Source organism: Giraffa tippelskirchi, chromosome X, assembly GCF_054371585.1.
Source record: "Giraffa tippelskirchi isolate mGirTip1 chromosome X, T2T-mGirTip1v1.2.pri, whole genome shotgun sequence".
NCBI classification, from domain to species: domain Eukaryota; kingdom Metazoa; phylum Chordata; class Mammalia; order Artiodactyla; family Giraffidae; genus Giraffa; species Giraffa tippelskirchi.
Window position 1 is genome coordinate 17,520,138 of NC_137289.1, and position 12,703 is coordinate 17,532,840.

The 12,703-nt window shown below is 42.4% G+C and overlaps 1 protein-coding gene across 20 annotated transcripts in view; it reads right to left on the bottom strand.

Annotated features, from left to right (window-relative positions):
- Positions 1–12,703, bottom strand: part of FHL1 (four and a half LIM domains 1) — a 56,371-nt gene that overhangs the window by 31,410 nt on the left and 12,258 nt on the right. For 8 of the 20 annotated variants that reach the window (XM_081564986.1, XM_081564980.1, XM_081564969.1 and 5 more), the window contains exon 2: positions 3,126–3,199. The gene's annotated coding sequence lies outside the window, so the exon portion shown is untranslated. Of the gene's footprint in view, positions 1–3,125; positions 3,200–3,289; positions 3,456–4,784; positions 4,880–12,703 lie in introns of those variants that run through there. The other 12 variants (XM_081564988.1, XM_081564981.1, XM_081564970.1 and 9 more) reach the window with 3 other exon arrangements.

Consider the following 12,703-nt stretch of genomic DNA (forward strand, 5'->3'; position numbering starts at 1 on the left):
AGAGCCAAGCAGGTCTTACAAAAGAGTAAGACATTCAGATAATGGCACCCGACCCTTGTCCTTAGTGTCAAGGAGATAACAGGGTGGTGGACACTGTGGCAAGTTTCAGAGCTCATGTTCTATCTAAAGATACAGCAGCTATTTGGCTCCAGCCTAGCATTGCTCAACAGGAATGCAGGCTCGATGCTGCCAGATCTTCTGATATTTCAAGAGAAGATGAAAATCTGGATTTTTTTTTGAAAAAAGTAAAATCTCTCAATTTCTAACTGATTGGCAATTCACTTAAAATTTTTAAAGAACACCTTTGTGTGCCAGATCCAGCCCACCAGCTTGAGACCTCGGCTCTAGACGGAAGATTTCCAAAGTCTTTAGGCCTGTGTGACACATCTGGGCTGCTTTTTCTGCTTACTACTAGTGCACCAAGAAAAGCGGTCACATGGATATACATGGTACGAATCAAATCACCATGACTACTACTCTTAAAAAGTTTGTTTTGTGAATATTAACAACTGCCAAATCGATACTGAAAGTGACCATATGTCAATGATACAAATATTTCCTACAAGTGAAATTAAATGTTTCCTTAATTGACAGTATTATCTGTACTACAAAAAGTAATACATAGAATACCCAGCTCAAGTATGCATTAAGAATTACACTGTATTCAAGTTTTTGTTCCAAGTAATTCCATACCTACTGGGCAGCCAAAGGGAACAATTTCAAGTTCTTGAATTATAAAGCTTACCTGTGATAAATGCTGTGCTAAACATAAAACAGGATACATTATCATTAAAGAAACCCAAAATATATCCTCATGTGGAAACTGCAAAGTCCATTTTCCTTAACTGTCCGATTTTTCCAAATAAACTTTTAAAAACAAGAGTGTGAAATACACAGTTACATTTGTTTTCATTTTGGGGGCATTTGGGTCCCAGACATAGCTGCACAAGCTCATATGGAGGTAACATAATTCACAGGCTCAAGGAGCAAACTGGAGATAGGAACTTTGGTTTGCACCCCTGAACCCATACCGGTCTACTCAATACTGGGCAATTTCTTTTAAAAAGGAAAATCAAGCTTCAGTTTCCTCATCTGCAGCAGTGAAAATAATCTAGGGATGTCCTACCCTTGAAGACTATTAAACCAAAATGTATCCTTCTTTTTGTTTTGCTCACTCTTATATTCCTGACCTAGTCCACAGAAGGGCTGAATGAATGAATAAAAGAAAGGAAAACAGATCACAAGACACCACAGCATTGTGACTGTTGAGCTATTACTTTAAAATCAATGCCATAGATTTCTGTCACAGTGAAGCAGGACTTAATGGATTCTATTTCATTAACTCACTTGAGAAGCTCACTGCTCTCCAAGAAAACCCAAAGATGTTAAGTTTTAGTCAAATTAAAGATGTCATTGGGGGAATTGTTAATATCAGAAAACCACTTCAAATATACCTTCAAAGGACTTCAACTAAAATGGTCCATTTTAAGAATACAGTCTTGTACACATAGTTTCTACTGAGGTTTTCTTACTGACAAAGTTTGTCAAGGCTGCAAACTACATTGGAATTAGTAAGGGCAAACAATGTATGTGATTGGCCAAGTTTCACCTGGCCAGCATTTCCAACTCAGTTGATGGGAGAATGTTTTTAGCTTTTCTGTGTATGTCCTTAAACAACCTGGTGTTTGTTTCTGTGGAAAAATAAAAGTAAGACCTGTGAAAGGGCACAGAGCAAAAACCTCAGCTCCTTAAACAGAGCTTTTTCAACTGCCCTAGGGCTCCTTGGAGAAGAGTTGCAGCCTCCTACTTGAGCCAAGGTGGTTCCGGCTTGGTGTCCTCTCCTGTGGTTAGACCTAAAGCTTTATTTGAGGACAGGCTTTTATCATTTAACAAAAAAGTTTGAAAACAACGCTTCTGGATAAAGGCTGGGGCTGATAGTAATGCCAGGACTTAAACCTGAAGGTGGAAGAGTCGATCACTGCTGGCAGCTGAGAGAAAGTGGGAAGGACCTCTGACTACCACTCTAACTGATGAAACTGACCAAATTCAGATTAAACACTTCTAAAAAGCTGTCCTACTTGTTCACTCTTTGGGGTTTAATATCTTTAGGATTTATATTTTCTATCTAGGGTTTAATATATTTGAATATACATATTTAAAAATCTCTGGAGAATTCTGTATCAAGTAGATGTAACAAAGACTACTACCCTAACTGAAATGACAGGCCCTACACTGCATGTGGGACAGAGCATGGGATGGGGCGGGGTGGAGGGGAAGGCAGAAATGCAGCAACCTTTTTGATGGATGAAACTGGAAATCCTGAGTGGTCTGGTGCCAGCAAATGTTACTACCGCTCTTATAAACACAAGGAGACTGGGGCCCAGAGAGCAGCAAGACTGCAGCTCCTTACACTGTGCCTAGAGGAACCGTCTTGCAAAGTCCCTTCTTCTAGTTTTTGCAAAGGTGAACATCCCCGATCTCTCAAAAAAGACAGAAAAGAGTAACCTGGCATCATCACAGAGAGTCCAGAAGCTGCCGAAGCTATTAGGACTAGGAGGATGGAGGGTGCCTATCCTGGGTATGTGAAATGGAAGGACTGGCATTGCCTGGCTGCTCACACCCACGCAGCTGTGCTCAGAACTTTAGTCCTAATCAGAAGATGATATGCCAACCCACATTAAGGTGACCCCACGGAAATGCTCCAAATTGGCAGACTGCGAGCAGCTGTCCCACACCTCGGCTCGGCTCACCCCAGGCCTGAAGAGTCCTGACAGCTGACTGGGAGGCCCAGGAGCTGCTCCACGCAGCTCTCCTGTTTCCTACCATCCATAGCGTGACAGAGGCAGATCTGTACCTCAGGCCGACCTCCTAAGCACTCTGCTGTGCTTGGCACATTCATTTCTCATGCCCCCAAATTAAAAGCAAATGAGATGTTTTCACCCTTGAAAAGGCAATCCCCAGAGACCTCGTATCTAGGGTAAGCAGTGACATTGGTCAGCTCAATTAAAACAAACGCGCTTAAAATCTACCACACAGATAAAGATCTCTGGACAGTGTTGACCCGAATGCCACACACCAGAAGGTGGAGACTGGTGTAATAATGTGTGGCAACTGGGAAAACTTACCTCACAGTGGATGTGTGCAGAACGGGATGTATTCAGTGAGGGCGGGACACCACTAACCACCACCTCTGATGTGCCTAAGTTAGGAAAAAATGAGAAGCAAGAGGTCAAGTTACCTTTTCAGGAGAAAAGCTAGAAGTTTCTTAAAAAAAAAAAAAAACCCTCACGATCCAAAAGTCAACTTCCTTTGAAATGGCTCATGGGAACACCTTCTTCTCTGTATTTACAACTCTTAAAGTTAAGGAAAACTGCCAAGATGTTCTGCATATTTCCCCAAATGTCTGTTTACCATATAACATTCGCACCAGCAGTGGATCTGGCCCCCTCATTATCAAGCTGTATTAGCTCAAACACTCCGCATTGTTAGCAGAGTGAGCTCATGGCCTATTTCAGTTTTAAATTAACATTTGGCAATCACCCGGGTAATCAAAACAAATGACTCAGTCATTTAGAATAGATTTATTAGTTGAGTCTCCCCCCCCCTTTAACATCTCTAGCATATTTTGCCACAGGAGAGCTCAGATCCAGACAGAATGTAGAACACAAGTCACCAGAGGAATATTTAGAGGTGTTGCCATGGAGATGAGGTGCTTTGTGACCACTGAAGTTATCTCCAATCAGCAACAGGATTAGGCAGCGGGCTGGTGGGCAGGCTCCTCCCCGCATGGATAGTTCTGCCTGACTAGGAAACAGGTGTGCCCTGTGCTTTTCCCACTGACACAAAGATGGTACACTGTGACACGCTGCCCTCTCCACACCCTCCAGGCCTCCCCACAGGCAGTGCTGACATCACCACCTTACCCGCCCATTATTCAGCAAGGACTGGCTTGGGCTAAGGAGAAAGGCAGTGTGATCACTGTATCTTCCCCAACATGTGAAATCCTGAAACTCACACCAAAGGCTCTTTTATATCAACCGTGAAATGTACATGAGTGAAAGAATTTGAAGGAAAAGACAGCTCCCTGAGAGAAGGCCCTTCTCCCCCAACCCAGGCCCACCTGTTCTGTTCAGTACCTGGCACATAGGAGGCACTCACGAAGCATCCATTGAATGAAATAAGGCAAACAAAAACCAAGGATTATAACCAGGCTCATAACCCCCCCCCCACAACCAACCTGTTCCAAGCCAATCATCACACAAGCAGTGCTTATTTTCTTTTTAATGTTAATGAATGGGAAAATAAATCCAGTTAGTTCAATAGGCTAATGGGTTCATCTACTTAGAGACCTTAATGACAACTGTTGAAGACAACTCTTTCAAATTCGGTATGGACAAATCTGCTGACGATAGGGACAGGGGTCTTGTCTGCCAGATCTAAAGCCCCAGATCTAAAGGCAAATTTGTTAACTTTCAAAAGTGAATGCTTAAACTGACTCCAAAGAAATGCCTTCTAGTCCCCTTCCCACCTACACTTAAGGAGAGACAATATTTTCTTGCTCTAACATATGAACAATGTCTCATTGGTTCCATGTTCTACCTCATTTGTCTTATAGGACTTTAAGTTTCTTGGTGACAGGGACAGAAATCCCTGATTTCTTGGTGATAGGGACAGGAATCCCTGATTTCTTTTCTATCTCCCAGGACTTAGCGTGGTATGTATGTACAAAAGGCTTGGCTCAGCCTCATCTCCCACCACCCGCACCCCAATCATATGGAACTCACTGTTTCTAAAAGGTGCCACACCCTTTTATGCAGCTGGGGGAAGAATGCAGCATGGCACAGCTGTTCACAGCAAGGGCGCTGGAGTCAGACTGCCTGGGTTCATGTGCTGGCCCTGCCTCATATCAGCTGTACAACCTCTGGGAACCTCATAATGGTAAGTGACCTCACAGAGAGACTGGATGCTGGCAAGATGGCAGGGCATGTAAAGCACTTAACCAGGGCCTCACTCATACAAGGTACTCAGTGAACATCAGATATATAATTATCATGATGATTACAGCAGGCAGAGAGGGAAATGTTATCAAATTCGGATAATAATTTCATATGCTGCCACAGACACTTGGCCCCAAGTATACCCCTACTTAGATCCAACCCAACCTAAACTTTGAAGCTGAATCCATCAGTCTAGCCTTATGATACTAGTCCGTTTTACTCACCTTGTTGGAACCAAATTTTCCTAGAGATAGATTCGATATGTAGTGGGCTCTATTTGAAGGAATCCCATTCTCTAAACAACCAGAATAGCTTCCTCCCTATGATCCCAGCACCACCAGTACCTTCCCTGCCTTCTCTCTGTCTGCTCCCTACCTCTACAAGCTCAGGCTCTAAGGAGCCTGGTGGGGCCAGGGGAGGCCAGAGAACTTGTTTGCTAGTAACCACACCAAGTCACTGGCTCTCCCTGAGTCCTTGAGTGTTATGTTCCCTGACACCCTCCAGAGGGCAGTAGAGAGAAAGGCCCAAAGGCTGAGCAGACAGAACTCTCCGCACTGGGGTCCAACTTGGTCCCCTGCCAGAGGAGTCTTGGGTTGCAGAGTTCATGGTTTCACCATCAAGAACTACCCCACAAAGAAAGATAAAAACATACAGCAAGATTTTAACAGCATCTGTATCTCCATTTCACTTTATTTCAGGGCTAGTGTGTCCCACTGAACATTTAGTTGGGGTTGGGGGGATAAAGGCACTCATGGCGATGGAGTTGTGTATACTTTTCAATCTGCAGTGTGCAACTGTGGCTCTGACCAGACATAACACAAATTGTGTTGATGATATTGCGCAAGTCAAAGAGTAAAAACAGGACAGCAGCCAAACATACTGGGTAAAATGTGATGACAGCAAAGTAATCCAAAATAAAACCCAAACACTTTAGGGTCAGTCATGCTTTCAAATAAATCACGTTAATCTTATCCCACCCTGACAGAATTAATAAGTGAAGTTAGACAAACTATTTATGTTATTCCAGAAGCCAGAAGCTACACTCTAGTGAAATTCAACATACACAATCATTCTCCTTCAGGTTTAACAAGGGTATTTTGGTCACAGACACTGATGATCCTACCACTATGGACAGCCAAGCCTAAATGATCCCCAAATCACCAATCAATTGAGTGAATTATGTGGAAACATAAGATCCAGAAACAGCAGCTGTCTGAATGAACCTAAAGACCAGCTGAATCAGTCAAAATGGATGAGCTCCATAGAATCATTGTCTCCTCTAAATTCTCTGAATGCAATTGTCATGGTAACCATTCTTTAATCATATCCTTCCGAATATTCTCTCCTACCTAAGAAACCAAAGAGCAGTGAACCCCAAATACCTTCTTAATTAGGTATGCTTGTGATGGTACCAGGCAGCAGCTTAGACTTGTTTATCCTGTTTTGATTCAAATGTTTACACCGCTATGGTTGTCAAGACATCGGCATATGCACGTCTAAAACACATTTGAAATGTTACCATTATATGCAATAAGAAATACAAATGAGATGGCCACTGGCTTCTTTCCTTTAGCAGAAGAACTGATAAAGCGGCTCTTATCCAGTAAAATTATTTATTGGTATAAATAAACAGTTAAGATAAAAAGATGCCTCATTTTAATAATTTCAACATAATCAAGATCTACAACATCATAATCAAATCTTTACCAACACATTAACTTAATACATAAACAAAAACCAAAAGGATATTATGTTATAGAAATATAATAAAATCCAATTTTGTGTCCTTAGATTGAGTATAATATACTCTATGTCTGGAAGATTATCTATTCCACACAAGTTTCTACATTTACTTTATATGATATAATATTCTTCAGAAATTGGAAAGGGAAAGGTTTTATCTTTATTCAACCTGGCAAAAGAGAGGTTATATTTTTAAAAGGTATCTATTAGATATACTACACATTTTAAGTTGTGATCCTTCTAGATTCATCCTTAGACTTTTTATGCACAACTTTTCCAAAGTTAGAGTAGTAAGCCATTTAAAAATATTGCAATGGAATATATGGAACCTTTTTAAATATCGAATTTGCTTGTACTGGTTTCCAACTCATAATAAAAGGTCTTTCCTTCCAGACACAGCACAACCTGTATACTAATAAAAGGAGAAAAGGTAAGCAGTGTGTCCACCAGGCCCCAAATAAGCACTAAGGAGCTCTTTCAACAGGCCATTTCTGGACGCAAATTTACAGAATTTTTGGTCACAAAGGGTGAATAAGAAATAAAAATATATTCATTCCTTTTTAATTGGCATACTAAAAGATTAAGAATACTTCTGCAACAAAAGCAAAAATAATCAAGTGGGACTACATAAAATAAAAAAGTGTCTGTGCAGCAAAGAAAACGATCAACAAAGTGAAAAGGAAACCTATGGAACAGGAGAAAAATATTTGCAAATCATATATCTGATAAGGAACTAGTATCCAAAATATACAAAGAACTCATACAACTCAATGGCAAAATAAATAATCCAATTAACAAATGGGCAGTGGAAGTGAACAGACATTTTCCCAAAGAACACAAACACATGGCCAACAGGTACATGAAACGATGCTTCAACATCACTAATTTCCCTGGTTCAACATCAGGGAAATGTGAACCAAAACCACAAAATCACCTCACACCCGCAGAATGGCTATTATCTAAACACTACAAATAACAAGCGTTGGCAAGGATGTAGAAAAAAAGGAACATTCTTACACTGTTGGTGGGAATGTAAATTGGTGCAGTCACTACAGAAAACAGTACGGAGGTTCTTCTAAAAATTAAAAATAGAACTACCCTATAATCTAGCAATTCTATTTCTTGGTATTTATCCAAAGAAAAGCTCAAAAAGATAATCTGCATCCCCATTCATTGCAGCACTACTTACAATAGCGAAGATATGGAAACAATCCTCTTACCCATCAATAGATTAGTGGATAAAGAATAGGTGCATAAATGGAATGCTACTTAGACACAAAAAGAAGGAAATCTTGCCATTTGCAACAACATGGATGGAACTTTGGGGCATTATGTAAATGAAATTACACAGAGAAAGACAAATACTGTTATGATTTCCCATATATACAATCTAAAAACATTTGTTTAAAGCTTATACAGACAAAGAACAGATTAGTGGTTGCCAGAGGCAGGGGTTGGGGAAATGGGTGAAGGGGGGGTCAAAGGTTAAAAAAAACACACTATAGGTACTTCCCTCAGATGCTTTTACATAACTGCTGGCTAATGAGCTTTATAAGACTAAAGAAAAGTAGAAAAACAAATAAAACATTAAGAATACTTAGGAATACAAAAGCCATCGATAACAGAACAAACTAAAATTATGAGGCATGAGGAACAAGTAGGAACAATGCAAAAAAACCCATCACCACCACCACCACCAAAAAAGAACAACAAATGGTGAAATCCAGCAAGAAAAATGGAGCAGCAAATGTTTGCTAAAGTTAAAAGGTAAAACCTTGAGATCCTGTCCTTTGCCCTACTGTTCAATGGTATTTTTGTTTTAAAAAGTATGAAGATTGACATCCTTTCAATGACTATTACAACAGTTCCCAAATAAAACAAATGATAGAATTCACTTAATTGACTGATAGGCTTGAATTCGTCATTGCCAAGTTTACGACGTTCCCACAACTCCAAGCATTCTTTTGTCAAGAGAAACAGGATTCCCCCCTCCCATCCCGCCATGATGACCATGGGTAGCTTTCTGGGTGACTATAATTTGTGTTTTTCTATAACTCACTGGGGAATACTTATCCAATTAGAACTCCAAAATCAAAGCAATGAGGGACAAAGGATGAGTACAGATGCATAAAAGGTGACAATTCTGACAGCTGCCTCTGCAGGGCCCGGGTTATCCCAGAACAAGAGAGAAATTCCTGAGCCAAAGGCTTAGTTCTAACGCTGCCTTCTCCCCACAGAGCCATCACTGAATCCTAGCCATTTGTCCTACGAAGAGCTTTCATACCTTTTCTTCCTTATAATCACATTTCTACAATCCTAATTTGGTTCATGATTACTTCAGACCTAGACTACTTACTTCACAAGGCTTCCTAATATGGATGCACTCCTGTCTTCATAGAGCTGTTAGAGTAACCATTCAAATGCACCACCTTGAACGGATCACTCCCATTCTTCCAAACTTTCCTCTCCTGCAATCTAAACGCCAAATTTCTAGCATGAAAATCAAGGCCTCCCAGTCATATTCAAATCTACTTTTCCCCATTCCCCCACATTCAACTTTGGCTTTGGCTGACTCCATGCCTCTGAGCTTTGTTACCACTGCAGAGTAAGAGGTGCTTTGATGCATGTCACCTTCCCTAAATCAGTGATTCTCAAATTGGCTGCACCTGGGAAGCCAAAGCAACTAGTAACGTCTGAGTGGCCCCCATGGTCCCCCAGATGAATCTAACGTGCAGCCAAGTTTGAGAACAACCGTCCCAGTCTCCTGGGGGAGGGGGTTACTGAAACAGTGTTGAGCTGCATCCCCAGTGCTTCTGCTTCAGTGAGTCTGAAATGGGGCCCATGAATCTGCACTTCCAACAAGCTCCCAGGTAATGCTGATGCTGCTGGTCCAAGGACACCACTTTGATAAATACTATAGTTGTGTGAAAGTGAAAATGAAGTCACTCAGTCGTGTCCAACTCTTTGCAACCCCATGGACTGTAGCCTACCAGGCTCCTCCATCCATGGGATTTTCCAGGCAAGAATATTGGAGTGGGTTGCCATCTCCTTCTCCAGGAGATCTTCCCGACTCAGGGATTGAACCTGGGTCTCCCACACTGTAGGCAGATGCTTGACCGTCTGAGCCACCAGGGAAGATAGTTGTGTAACCAGTACAATTATACAGTATAAATATATGTACCATATACACATAGTAGTAACTATCATATGCATATTTCATTTGGCAAAAGAGAAGGTCCCATCTCCTGGAATCCTTCTATTACCACCCTGTACTGTTGTTTAACTTTTTAACCCATTTGCTTTTGAACCAATCTATATAGAAAGTCTCAGAGATTGTCCAGTCCAATTCCTGTTCTAAACTGAGACCCCGAGAGGGGAAGTACTTTGCCCAAGGGATCAGATGGTTATTGGCAGAACTTGGGCTGGCACTCAACACTCCCGACTCCTTCTTCTTCCCCTTCAGTTCAGTGGTCTTTCCACCACATCCTTAATGTGTCTCTAACAGCTTCTCCAATTAGGATGGATGTTCCTTGCTTGAAGAGATCTCTTTTGTTTTTAATATTCTCCACTGCATCTAGCAAAGTGCCTTGCACACAGAATAAACAGTCAATAAACATCTGATGATTTCATTTGAGGAAGTGTTCAGACTCTTCCTCTAGAAGCTGGCTTTTGTATCCTACGAACTGTTTCCTGAAGCGCTGACAACTGGGCAGCCCTGCTCCAATCAATTAGCTGCAGAGTAAATCCTTCACATTGGCATGCACACAGTCAGGGTGTGCTATAGAGACAATAACACACACAGAATTTCGGCTTCCCCAATGGCTCAGCAGTAAAGAATCTGCCTGCCAATGCAGGAGACACAGGTGAAGCGAGTTTGATCCCTGGTCGGGAAGATCCCCTGCAGAAGGAAATGGCAACCCACTCCAGTATTCTTGCCTGGAAAACCCCATGAACAGAGGAGCCTCTTTCAGACACGACTAAATAACATCAGCAACAAAAGGAAAATTGTAGGGGTTTTAAAAGAGGAAGGAACAATAAACTTATGAGGTGACACAAATCAACTTTCAAGTTGTACATCAGAAACTTTCACAAGTACCCCAAGTTCCATCTGATACATACCAGGCCCATGCAGCTGTAACAGCCCGGCAGTGGGGGAAGTCTAAAGTACACTGCTCTGGGGCCCCAACTTTTGATGACCTCTGCCAAGGGGCCCCAACTTTTTTTGAACTTTCCTTGCACCTTAACAGAAAAATCCAGGGTAAGCAGGAGACAGAGGGGAAGGGAGACCAAGAGGAGACAAAGGGCAGCAGCGGCAGAAGGGTAAGCAGGGCAGACCCTGTCACATACCCGCCCTGCCTGCCATCATCACAGCACCTCCGCAGGCCTTCCAGCTACTTCCAGCAGCCTGGCTGGGAGAAGCAAGACTGTGCCAGGCCTCTTGACTGACCAAGCCCGTGTACATCTGTGGGATGAACACAGGATGCATTGGTCAGACTGTTACTTCTGCTGCCTCTACAATGGACAGGAACTGCTTGTACAATCCAGTCAGCTTGCAGAACTTGGTGTCAATTGTGAGGGTGACCACAAGGAATGCAGTGCTCGTGCCTCCATTCAGGTCACCACTGGCCTACAGTAACCCGTGATCGTGGCAGCCAAACAGGAATCCCCAGCCTCCATCAAGGATTGTGACTCAATGGAGAGAGTCTCTTGGTCCCTTCTTTCCCCTTCCCATTAAAATCTGCTGCTACCTATAGAGGTAGGACCACACGTACAGTCAACCACTCAAGCATTGAAATCAAGAAAAAATATGTGAAAGCTTTCCCAATAACAGGCATAATAACAAGTATATATAACAGATCCATACATTAAAAAATTCTTCCAATATACAATGAAATTTAATACATTAAACAGGTGAACTTGATAACCAACTCCCCCTTCATGAGTAATTTTGCAGCTAACTGTATGAAGTTTTTGACCCTGGGTCTAATCACAGAGTTGATGGACACATTCCATGAACAACCACATCCCCAAGATATCCATTCCTTGATTCCTTGAGTGACTGCCTTCATTTACGTTCTAATTCCTAATGCTTCGTCATTTTTTTCTCTTCCAATGACTTTAACACCATCCCAATGTTTGCTTATCTCCCTCTGCCTCAATGTCCCTCTCAGGCCTGATCCCCACCCACCCACACCTACACAGAATGGTCTGTTTACACAGCCAACTCAAGAAAGCAGCACATACTTGAAGATGCTCATAACATTCACTCAGTTCCAGTAATACAGAAATCATTTACAATAAGACCTTAAAAGACCTCATCTTTTCACATAGGTTTACTGTCACGTTGGCCAAGCTGAATAACTGCCTGGAGGTTCTGGTGTCAGGTTTATGCTACTACAAGCCAAGCAATAACCTTTGGTCCGAAGCAATCAAACTCTGCCCTGGATATTGGCTCCAAGAGTTGGCATGAGCTCACCGATTGTCACTGTTGCTGGTGACACCACAAATGCAAGGGTCAAAAAAGGGCTCTTTGAGTTGTAGGGCAGGCAATTTGTCAAGCCTGGGGCTCCACTCCACCACAAAGATGGCAAGATGCCTCAGTGACCACAGATAGAAAAAGTTCCAACCCAGTGCTCACACTGACCTGCCCAGTAGCTCTCGTACAACCTGACAGTGGTGAGCAGCACTGGGCAGCTCTCCCAGGAGCTCACACTATCACTATCCAGGGAGCTCATGGGGTAAGTTAAGGGCTTTTCACATGGCTCTGTGCTAAAGAATCCGCCTGCAGGAGGCCTGGGTTCAATCCCTGGGCCAGGAAAATCCCCTGGCATAGGAAATGGCAACCCACTCCAGTATACTTGCCTGGGAAATCCATGGACAGAGGAGCCTGCTGGGGGTCATAAAGACTCGGACGCAACTGAGTGAGCACAGTACAGCATGGCTCAACTTACAGCATTCACGAG